The 12771-nt window shown below is 35.1% G+C and overlaps 1 protein-coding gene across 7 annotated transcripts in view; it reads left to right on the forward strand.

Annotated features, from left to right (window-relative positions):
- Positions 1–12771, forward strand: part of sick (sickie) — a 275969-nt gene that overhangs the window by 133330 nt on the left and 129868 nt on the right. The window lies entirely within an intron of this gene.

The following is a 12771-nucleotide window of genomic DNA, read 5'->3' on the forward strand; positions in this document are numbered from 1 at the left end:
ATAGATAAGTTTCTCATGCAGAACATGAATGTTACGCACGTGACAAAAGTTCGATAACACAAAACAAGCATAGCTAAACGAAGTTTCACTGAAACTGTCAAACAAATTCACTCTCTTATTAGCTTCTGAACTATGTACCGCTATTTAAACCGATTTAAATTTGACACGCCAAACTGTCAACAGTCATAAACAACAACCAAAAATGCTATGACATCGACACCTGTCATACACATACTCGTCATAGATGTACACATAGCAGGCGACAAGTTAATTGCTTCCGTTTCCCGGCAAACAATAAATCAAAATTTGGTATTCAAACCCAGAAATGAACAAGAACCGCAAAATTCATAGCCACTCACCCTCCCCCAATTGTCTGTAATTTGAATATTGAATTGAAAGGAACAATGGATGATTTCTTAGGAAAATTATGCCAAAAGTCTTTTTGTCAAAGGCGAAAATATTTAACGCGTGCCTTTTCGTAAAACACACTTCCTTCGTGGATTCTTACCCTCCACGAGAAGTTGTGGTTGGTGTAATGAATTAAACCAGCAATATCGCCATTAATGGAACAACAAGTACCACATAAATTCATCGATAACTTTCTGAATATCTCAAAGTAATGCATAATCACTGTAAGTTGCCAACAAAAAATAAAAAAAAACTCTATAGACGAATGTTTTTGAAAGCCTCCACCATTTCTTCTTTGTTTTTTGTTTAGTCATAGAACGTGACCAAACCACAATTTGATATAATCCCTGTTTGGTTTTGCTTTCTATAACAGGAAAGGGCTTTTTGTGCAATTTTTAGTGCATCCTTTATAGAGGTTCTCAAGGGTGGTTGGTTGCTTAAAAAGGCTTCTTCAATAACAGACTTTTGATTGTCATAATCTCCATTCAGTGATTGGAAGCGGAACTCATAATGCGTAGTGCATTAGTGTGGGTGGGGTTTAAGAGTTGTTTGTAATTTCTTTGTGTCATAGGATAATTTATCGAAATGAGCAAATGACACTTGATATGAGCTGACATTCATTCTTGGTTTTAGCCCAAGTGGAATGATGCAGGCAAGAGGTGATTTCAATATCATAAGAGATAAATAAAATTGAGGTTATACGTGATGTTCATGCAGATCTTTCGGTTGCGAAGATTATAACTGTGGGATAATAGTAAAAATAATCTAACTGCATCGTAAATTGTGGGATTTTGGTAAAGCTTAATTGAAATTCATTGAATGCTTTTTGGAATGGAGATAGACAAGCATACAGTTGACATTTTGACAATTCTAAGCTATGCTAAATTAAAACATCAAATTGAGATATCACAAAATTTCTTAGGAAAAGTAATATTTGGAGAATTTTTTACTACCACAACGCATGTCAACACAGGCCCGTGAATTCAATCGCAGACACCAGTAAATTCCAAATAAAATTTTGTGTATGCTGAGTATTTCAGCTTTGAACTATTTTTTAAGGGGTTTTACATATTTTGTGGGTCTCTGCTATAAAAAGATTATACCTTATCATTAAAATGAAGACAAAACTGACATCGGTAGTTTGGTCAATAAACAGAACTGATGTGAAGATCCAGAGAACCGTCGGAATACTTACTGGGATGCGGGAACCGTGGGGCTCAGGTGTAAAAAATATTTTTTTATCATTAAAATGAAGGGAAAATCTGATATCAATATTTTATCGAATAAATAGAACTGACAAGAATGTGAAAATACTGACCGGACACTTGGAAATTAGAACACATCTGTCTTGTAAGGACTTCGAGAGCTACCTACTTCAGTGCTCTAAATTTACTACATGGGGTAGGTGGTGATTTAGAATAGAGATGTGCACGTGAGTAATAGTTTACTCACGCTCACGCACATTCCCGACGGAAAAATCGTACTCACGCACGATATTGTTTGGTAGGAGTCACGCACATTCACGAAACGAAAATTTGTACTAACGCACACTCACGCACGAAAATGTCGTGACTCACGAAAAATACCGTGACTCACGAAAATTATCGTGACTCACAAAATATGTTGTGACTCACGAACAATTTTTTGAGTAATTTGCTTAGCGACGTGTCTAGAACATGAGCATTATTAAAATTGAGAGCTTTATTACACTCTCCACATCCAAGATGTCGCTAAAATTGTAAACGAATTTAACTCTTGAGCGTTTAGTTGGTGAGCGTAAATCTTTACTAACGCAGATAATATTTTCGTGACTCACGCTCACGCACGACATTTGGGTTTGTTAATCACGCACACTCACGCCGTTGCCATGACCGTGAGTCACGAACATTTTCGTGAGTCACAACAATTTCGTGTCACGTGCACACCTCTAATTTGGGCCAGGTTGAAAATAGTAACCGAAACCGGATAGAGAAATGGGTTAAGGATACGGAGATCCTAGAATAAAACTAAGTCCAGAAACAACAAGCTGACAAGTGGCTTCTGTATATGTAAACCGACAGGAAGACCTAGATCCTATTTTCAACCTAACCAAGTGTTATCCATTCATTCCTCCAATTTTCTCTGAAACATAAGTTTTGTCAAGCCGTTAAAACAGGACCTCCATAACGTGCATGAGATCCTCATTGGACTGATATTTATGTCACACAAGTGAACTTTTACGTTTCGCATGGCACCTAACCCGTATCCTAAAAAGAAGCAGCGAACACTCAACTGACTGAAAATTCGATCCTAGTGATTTACTATCGTGTCTTATAGTACATCATAGTGCAAATCAGCTTTAAACTCATAGACATGCTTGACCTGGATTTTCATGTTAAAAGGCTTTAAGTGAGCGTGATTTTGCAGAAATTTGATTGATGCACATTCACGAACCTTTGCGTATTACTTCGCTCACGAGAGTGGCTTTGAATTTTGTTTACAGCTCACATGATTCACGCGCACTCTTCAGTGATCAATTTTCTATCGAAGCTTATTTCGCTCCCTTTATCCGCTTCGTAAAACAAAAAAACTTATTCTACATTTGTATGACATATGCCAAAATCATCACATCTACGGTGTTTGAAGTGAATTTTTATTCGTTTCGCTTGAGTACATCATTGGACAGAAGTTGCGACCACACATGTTGAATATGGATTATTGTATTTATATTCGTTTCGCTTCTTTGGAGCTCTGTATATTTTTATGTGGATTCCCAACAAAACTCCACACATGACTGCATTAATTTCGTAAATACTCGCATATAAATCTGAACACTTCTTTTTTTAAAGGTTTTGTTTTGAATTAATTATAGTCAATCATAGTGTCATCATGACAATGGATAGGGGAACGAACAACGATGATGCTGATGTTGATCAAAGTTCGGAATTAAAAATGGTCTGAGGTTCATTTATGGTCTAGCGTAAATTCATACCAAATTTATGTAGAATTTAAATCAGAGTCGTAGGTGATAAAATATAAAGAAGGCTTTTTGAAATGAGATCAGAAAATATACGCAAAAATTCACCGTACGGGCAATTTAATTTCGCTACATAAGCGTGGTATTACACGCAGAGAAGGAATATGATCACCTCAAACATGTTTTAAGAGCAAAATGTTATTTTTGTATGGTTACATGGTCACATGTTTGTCACTAAAATATTATTTTCTCGTCAAATATAACCTGCTTGCGAAATCAGATACATGATTTCCGAGAAAATAACATGGTTGCGAAAACCATGTTACATGGTCACCACCCAAAAATAACATTTTGCTCTTAAAATATGTTTGAGGTGATCATATTCCTTCTCTGCGTGTACTCTAATCAAAATAGTCCAACACTTGTAATCCAATATATCAGAATAAAATAAATAAAATTGGCAGAAATTGAACCCAGATGCTCGGTGTGTAATATGTATTTACTCTCAACTGTAGGATAGGAGGTATGACTCCACATTTTTTGGTAACCAGTTTACACCAGGACGATTTACATAGTCGTACTGTAGGTTACACACATGATCGTCACGAATCGAAATCAGAATTGAATTGTGATGCATATCGATTGGCGTATATTCTATATGATAGTATTGATGAAAACATATGGTATGATTTCCAAAACCTTTCGATAATTAAGTCATTACCGTTAAACATATGGTAATGCTTGAGGTAAGCACACAGCTATTTTGGGAAGCCAAAAAAATTTAAAAAAAAATCTATACCCTCAGAATCTGTCGTAGAACATTTATACAAAGTTCTAAGCCCCTATTCAATGTTTCGATACAAAGTCACAAAGTAAAAACGGCCCTGAACCTTTTCATTACCCCTCCCCCCATCACAAGTATCATCGAATGACATTTGGTATTATGCCTTTTGGCGGGCTGAATAGATGGATGATTTTGATGCTCTGCCATCGATTATATCCAACTACCATAACTATTGATACCATCGGCTACTGTTCGAGTGTTTCGCCACTTGTATGAATGCGTCCAACAATGGGGATGGCGTTGCCCATAGCAACACTAACAATGATTATGGTGATGTCGATGATGTTGATGATGTCCCTGACGTTTATTGTTTTTTATGTTCAATAAACCATCATAATAGAAGCGAATGGCGAATATGCTTGGCGTTTTTGCGCACATTTAGTTATTGAGTTGAGTTATTTTAGCAGAGTCGAGAGTACAAGAGGATGATGATTGCCAGCGAGTGGCACTTAATGCTTCAATGCCTTAGAACAGGAAATATGTGTGATGGTGTTAGATAACAGTTTCGAGGAATGTTGACGGTAGATACAACATTGCTATAGCAATGGAGTATTTCAAAGTGACATTAGAGTCTAATATAAAATTATGGGTGATGGTTCTCCCCTTACCAATGGTTTTGACAGTTTTGTTAGCTTGGTGAAACCCAGTTGGAGGAAGACCTCCAACAAACTCAACTCCTTTAAACATTTCTGTTATCTACGATTCTACGAAGGCAATCGTTTGTCCCCCATTTTGTCCAGTTGTCAATAAATTTGAAAGCGTTTGTTTGAAATGCTCCATCGCAGACATATGTGGACGAGTGAGTAGACGACATGGACGCCACGGTTAGAAAATTCCTTTAACAACAATTTGTTATCACCATAAATTGTGACAAATTTATGTTTGCTAGGCTTCATGTCTAATTCAGACATACACTCTCATACACAAACACAATTTTTATACACCAATCTGTGGGGCCCCATACCCCATCAATAGGCAAAGTGAGGAGCCAGGCATTCATAACAACCTAAGGCTACGACTATCGACGCCAACGACAATTGCAACGATTGCAACCAGAAGACAATTTATCTGTTTCTGATACCACGGTGCATAATAATGAATTGCAAATCATTTGCCTTACATAAGAATCAGATGCACATTTGCATTGGGTTAGAGTGACATGTAGACATCACACAAAGGCAAAGACAAATGTCCATTTACCAAGTGTGAGTATTGGAGCATTTAGTCCAGGGATGATAAATTAGGAGTCATTGTACGTTTGTACTATTCGCATTCAGAATATTTCATATCAAGCTTGCTGGTGCATAGCTACAGAAGGAAATTAAATTAATAAAAAATTACTTAGGAAAACATTACTCTTCGTGCATGTACTTTAGGTTTCCGATCAATTATTCCAAAACCTATCAGGATATTCGTCCTACTCTCATGAGTACAGCAAAATTTTCATCGTCCATAAGTTAACCTCATTTTGTGCCCTAGCTCTCATCAGGTCATTGATCTTTGTATTTTCTCTTATTCCACTATATTAAGGTACCCAAAGCTTAGACTCATTTAGACAATTCAGTCCACAGTGGTACTAGGGACCTCCCGTTTACAGCCGTGTCCGGTTGACGTGTCACACAATATGTGAAACCACTTAGGGAAGATTTGAAACACCCAGAAATGTCATCTCCATTTCTGAAGCCAGATAAACCAGCGCTGAAAGGCATCTTGGTATTCTGCCAAAATTGGGAGCCACCGTGGTGAAATGGTTAGCATGCCCGCCTTGTATACATAGGGTCATGAGAGTAATCCCACATTCGACCAAATACCAAAAAGTTTATCAGTATTAATGGTGACATTACTGAGTGTTTCGTAAATGACTTAGCTGTATAGCCTTCTATAGGGCAAAATCTTTATCCAATCGTAATCGAGTTCCTTGGTGGATCATATCGGCCACCTACTTTTATTGTCGAAGTTCTCTTCATAAGCCAAGGTTATATTGAGCAAACTTATACCTTTTGTTATATTGCTATCATCTCTAGTATATGTATGGTTGATTTCTTCTTAAAACCACCAATTAAAGGCGCCATTTAACACTTGACATAAGTCAGTTACAGGCTTTACATCTGCAATGAAAAAATATTGAAAATCCCTTTTGGCTAAATCATATGTTTAAAATACAATGATGTTTTCCTCTTCTATATTTTGTGATCTTAAAAAAAAAATAGCAAAGTGCATGTAAGGAAAACACAAATACTACGAAATAGTGCCAATTGCATTTGCGAAACCATTGCATGTTACCATGTATTTTCGTCTGCTTCCTTTTTAGTGTTCTTTGAGGCAATGCTTATTTTTAAAATAAATTTGTGTTGATTACCAAGATTTTCGCCCTCAAGCTGTTTTACTCATAGTAATCTAGCGGAGTGAGTGTTAAATCTAAAGATTAAATTATTCATCAAGAAATTATCTGGCAATATAATTGCTGATGGGAAAATTCAAGAATCAAATAAAAACTGTGATTGATACACGCCGAGACAAAGGTAAATAACCCCAACCATGTATCACTGCTGAAACATGCTGAAAAGTTAAGGTTGAAACTCGTAAGAAAACTAAGAATACAGGACAACAAGTTCTCCATTGATCACATACAGGAAATTCAGCAAAAGGTTTCAATTCTGAACTGAATGGGATTATGGGACTAGGCAAAAGATTGTTTTCTGTTTTAGGGCGCCGTTCATACTACAAAAAAGTAGTGAAAATGTTCTTTTTGGATCCGGAAGTGGTGCAAAATTGACGCAGAAGCGATGAATTTAACATGGGCTTGTCATAGGACGGATGTCCACTATTTCAAAAGTTGTTGCACTGAATTTGCATCACTTCTTAAGGTGTGATTCGAATTCAATGTTTTGGATGTGAATTTTTGTGATATTTGATAAATAATTTTTAAAATTGTTTATGATTTTGAATGCATTCTAACGCTTCTTTGGAACGTTTGACATCATATATTATTACAAACAAGCAAGTTTTCTAGAACGGATTTAGCATTTTTTTCGGCAAAATTTAAATAATTTTTACCATTTTATTAATTCTTAATAAGTTTTTAGCCTATTTCAAGCAAAAACAATTAAATTTCCCATTAAAAATATGAAAAAAGCGAGTTATAAAAAATTAACTGAAAGGAACTTCCTCTGCAGTTAAAATAAAGAACATCTTTGGGAGAACATTTTTGGAAGTGCTTCTAAAGTTGTGCCTTTAGAAGAACTTCCAATTTTTTTTGCTTGGCGTCCAATAATTTAGAGACATATCCTAGATGTTAACCACGCCATAATTTATACTCGATGCTATAATCGATATTGCAACTTATTAATGTGATCAATTATGCATTTATCGATATTTTACTGTTGCCCTAAGGCGCCGTTCATATTATAAGTTTATCCGTCCAATAATTTAGAGACATATCCCAGATGTTAACCACACCATAATTTATATTCGATGATACCGCAGCTTATTAATGCGATCAATTATATATTTATCGATATTTTACTTATCGCCGAAAATCCTTAGCATTTGACCACACTGTAAGATTTTTTAAAAACACATACATTTCATACGGATAAACTGATATTATAAACGGTGCATAAAAGTGAGAATTTAAATTGAGCTTTGTTGGATTTAAGTGCTCCACAAACTGGTTTCGAGCTAAACGCTTTTCTAGGGTAAAATATAACTTATCATCATACAATACAAGCTTATGTCATGGACACCCCTTTTACAAATCCATTATTTCTCGGAAAATGGAAGCAATTTATTTCTTCTGTATTTTATACCAATTCGCTCATTCGCATTTGGCTAGTTTTCCGATAACGAAAAAATCTATAAATCTCATTTTTATGTACTTTAAAACGATTACCAGCAAATTTTATGTGCTGCTAATCTTAAAGATTTTTGCACATGTTTCTGAGGTGGCACGTGCTCGAACTTGTATTACAATCTCCGGGCCTCAGGCAAACAATATTTATCACCACCACCACACAAAAAACAAACTCATATTTGAAGTGAGTCTCTGCATAATGTCCTCCCAAGCTTTTCGGGGTATACAGACTCTTAAAGGTATCAGCTTAATCAATTTGTCGTAAAAATTAATGGAGGCCATATCACGTGGGTGGTTTTTAGCTGGCATCGGTTATTGGCGGTATATAATTTTAAGGGTAGCTGCTTTACTATTACATGAATACTTTCAGTTCTTTCTTGTCCAATGATGAATAACACAATGGGGAAATTCTTTGGAAATGAATTTATTTTGATGTTGGTATATACACGTGTTTTCAAAGTGTAGTGGGAGACTTAAAGGAGTATTTTTTTCGATCTGGTAAATTTGTTTGTTTTATTATCCCTCCACATACATGGAAAACATGAGTTCAAGCTAATAAAAGTTTGAAAAGTGGGAAAAATAGGAAAAATAGGGATTGCGTCTTAGATAAGATGGGATTTTTATTCTTGTCTAACATTTGAAGGAAAATTCATTAAGATGCGTGGACTATTTTTATAATATGTTACCTACAATTTGTTCACCCATATCAATGATTTTTCATGGATGAAAGTAATGAGTGACACAGTTTGTATATCAGAGTTCCAACGGCATGTCAAGTAGTATATAGCACAACGTATAGAGAATTTTTCCAAATCATCGATACTTAAGACTGATATCAATATTACTGAGGGACCAGGAAACTCTTGAATGCGAGAATGTTAACTATTACATCCCAAATCGAGTTTTTGTTTCTGATTGCTATCTCTACTCTGAAGATAGAGGAAGCACGCTCAAAAACAAACCCAGCCAACTAAATACAAATCGATGATTGAGTTTGGCAAAGGAAAAGAGATATGCTTGCAAATTTGTTTAGGCAGTAGCCGACTATTAAACCCTTTTTCGGAAGGTTCAAGTGTATTTCACTTTGGGTTGAGTGAATTACCCGAATTTATTCTGATAATTGGTTGATAGTTTTGCTTCAAGTAGAGGATGCTGATGAGGAATGTGGTAATTCCGAAACAGCTGTACATCCAACCATCTTGCAGTCTATAGGGCTTTGCCCAAATAAATTTGACAAGCATACTTTTCCTCTGTTGGTTAAGCTACACTTGTAGTTTAGTCAATGCATGGCTTTAAACTGAGATCAAAAACAACAATAGGAATATATTAAAAGTCAAATATGGAATTAGTGTAAACAATTTCGAGTAGATTTTTTCAGATTTTCAAATTACACATAAAAGACTTTAATGATTTTCAAGATCTATCATCATAAGTGATCTATTTTTTATGTTGGCACAATCGACTTATAGTTTTTCCTATTGGACAAAATTGACTAAATGATAATATCCATAAACTAAAATATAATTAAACTGAGTTTAGTTCCCTGGAAGGTTAATTTTTTGAGAAACTGTGACTGATCTGCAAACCCTAGTATAAAAACCAAATACTCTCAGTCTTAAGACAACATCAACCAGTTTCACTCATTGCACCTTTGAAACCATACAGCACATGGGCCTGTTTGCCATTTGTCATACTGCACCCATTTTAATCGCATCGCATTGTATTTTCTGGAATGTCATTTATTTTAGCAACATTTTGACATTTATCTGTTAAAACTCAAGATACCTTCCTCCGCTGTAAGCAAGCCCCAAATATCAACTTCGCCTATCAATAAATGAGCATTGTAAGAAAACTTTCTTTTAACGGGATCACCGAGGCTAAAATGTCAAACACTTTGACAAATTACTGATTATCTGTGACATATAAAATGTCATAGCATTGACACATAAAATGTTGCTGGACTTTGTGGATGGCTGCCATCGTCGATACGTCAATTGCTTGCAATGGCCAAGCAAAAACTTCAGTTGGTGGTCTTTTGGCCAAAAATGTAGAAATAAACGTTAAACTTAAACGGAAGTTAACAGTTTTTGGTTAAGAATATATTAAGAATATTATTCTCAGAAATTCTTTAGAAAAAGAATTTTATTCACCGAGTATAAAGGGAAGCACTTTACTTTATGGTCACTTAAAACATTGCCAAAAGTCAATACAAATATTCCTGGTGGACATTTTTCTTTGCCTTGTTTTTACTTTGGAGTTACTGTTTTCTAGGTTCTCTGATGATGAAGTCTCCTTGCTTCCACAACCATTGTTGTAATAAAGTTATAATGGCAAACAATAAAATATGACTTTTGTTTTTTTGGCTTGTTTACCAATGACCATAAATCTCAAATACAGATGTAAGAAAGAAGAAGCAGAGGGACGACTACCGTAGTGGGGGTATTGAGTTAATAATTTATGATGGTAACAAAACTACAATATTGGCATTGTTTGGTCGCATGGTGTCTATATTCACTTTTGGCATGTTGCAAAGTTATTGTTTCAATAAACAAACATATAAAACAATGGTTGTCAGATGCATAAAGCATTTTATGTAAATTCCTTAAAGTATAGGAAAATATTGCATATTAAATTTCCAGAATATATTCCGCTCTTAAATATACTTGGATACCAAAATGTAAAATGTTTACAAATTTATACGTATTGGAATTCCGTCCACAATATCCACTTTTATGCAGAAAAGATATTGCCAAAGACATTTAGGACACAAAATTTACATGATTTTTTTTTACAGACTTATATTTTAATTGAAAGGAAATTTTTTGAATGAGTTTTTTTATATAGTCAACATAGAATCGGGCAGCACTCAGTGATAAGAGAGAAGTTTACCACCGTGGTATCACAATGGACTGAATAGTCTAAGTGAGCCTGAAATATCGGGCTGCCACTATACCTAACCTAACCTATATAGTCAACTTTGCGTTCTCCCTTGAATTCAATGTCTTCCTTAATGCAAAGAAAAGCATTTATGGTTTCTAAAAATAATCCTTAATATTTCGAAAAAAAAAGAGAATACAATTTCGGTAAATGAGATCTTAACATGTCCTTATTTTAAGAAAGCCGCATCTTTGGCTGGGAACAAATACAAAAATCCTTACGGGGAAAGTCAAAATCTTTGGTTCCAATAAAACTTTTGTTTGAGGGTAATTGGAATGTAACTTGTCAATATCAAACTAATAGAAGGAGATCATCTTTACGATTTGCCTTAAAAGTGAATATACACGCAAAAAAATAATACTTTCCTCCCAAACGAAATTTTAGACAAAAGTTCGTTTCTGATTTGCTTTTCGCTGTAAGGAATTGTATTTGGAAGAAAAGTATACACTTTTTGTGATAAACGTTTATTCTTTTCCAGGATGTAAAAACAATTTCATAAAGACTAACTCAAAAAAAAAACATTTCTTGCTAATTGCATTTTCCCTCACATCTTTCTCACTTCCACGAGTTTTTAGAGTTCTTGACACCTTTTCCTGTGATACCACCAATGTGTACCTCTCAAATATACAAATCCATAGAGTTGTGTATTTTAAGGAATATTAGAATCGATCAGTAACTACAAAATCATTTTAGATACAATGATTAATTCATATTTTGGGAGCGGCAATAACCTGAGGATATAGTGGCTCTCTACACTAATAGAAAAAATTGCGTTCCACAATCGTGAACGGACGGTGACAAAATGAAACGGAAACGTTCACAAAAAATCAAAACGGAATGTTCACGATTTCGTACACGGGCGTTCACAATTTCATGAACGGCATTTTTCCTTTGGCCATGAAAAGCATTAAAATAATCGCTAGACGTTGTTACGACAACTCCGTCGGTGGTGCAATTTGCTAAGGAGGCTGTTAAATGATATGGTGCAGACAACACAGGTTCGAGTCACGGTAGCGGATTTTTTTTTTTAAATTTTGTTTGTAAATTCGTAGCCATTACGTTGTCAGATCATGAACGCTGGTTGTTGTTTTGACAACGCATGCTGTAATTTTTAAGTTGTCAAATTGACCCCGTCCGTTCTCAGTTTGACAACACGTGTGCGTTGATTCACTTTCATGAACGGATCGTTTTGAAATGACCACGCTGTTCATGATTTTTTCTGTGGGTGTAGCAATCATTTCCCTTCTATTTCATCCTAGATACACCACCATATATCATTATTTTGCAAATACCAAATTTTACCCCAAATATATGCTAAAAAAATTCTGCAAGCTGAAGTATTTTTGTACACACATCTTTGTACATTTATGCCCTAGTGAATATGTTTGCAACACTCAACTTAGAAGATGTACAAGTATTACAAGTGATGGGGGTTTGTATTGCGTGCAAGTAAAACCTCAGGGAAAATCAAAGCCCTTAAGGCACGTTGTAAAGCATTCTTAGTAGTAGTCTGTCTGTACTATGTACATGACATTGAACTAATACAACTTCTATAATATCATCACAATATTCGCGAGAGGACCTTCAAGAGAAAAGGGGAATAATTAACTAAGACTTAAATGGGTATTTAACCCAAAAGCAAATAGCAATTATGGGATTACCGATTATTGTAAGAAGGTTAAAGTAAACGGAATGTGTAAACAAATCCTAAAAGTAAGCAGCTTATGCAATTTGTTACGTAAGGAATTTGAAGTGAATGCAAGTTATATAATT

Source organism: Haematobia irritans, chromosome 2 (assembly GCF_050003625.1).
Source record: "Haematobia irritans isolate KBUSLIRL chromosome 2, ASM5000362v1, whole genome shotgun sequence".
NCBI classification, from domain to species: domain Eukaryota; kingdom Metazoa; phylum Arthropoda; class Insecta; order Diptera; family Muscidae; genus Haematobia; species Haematobia irritans.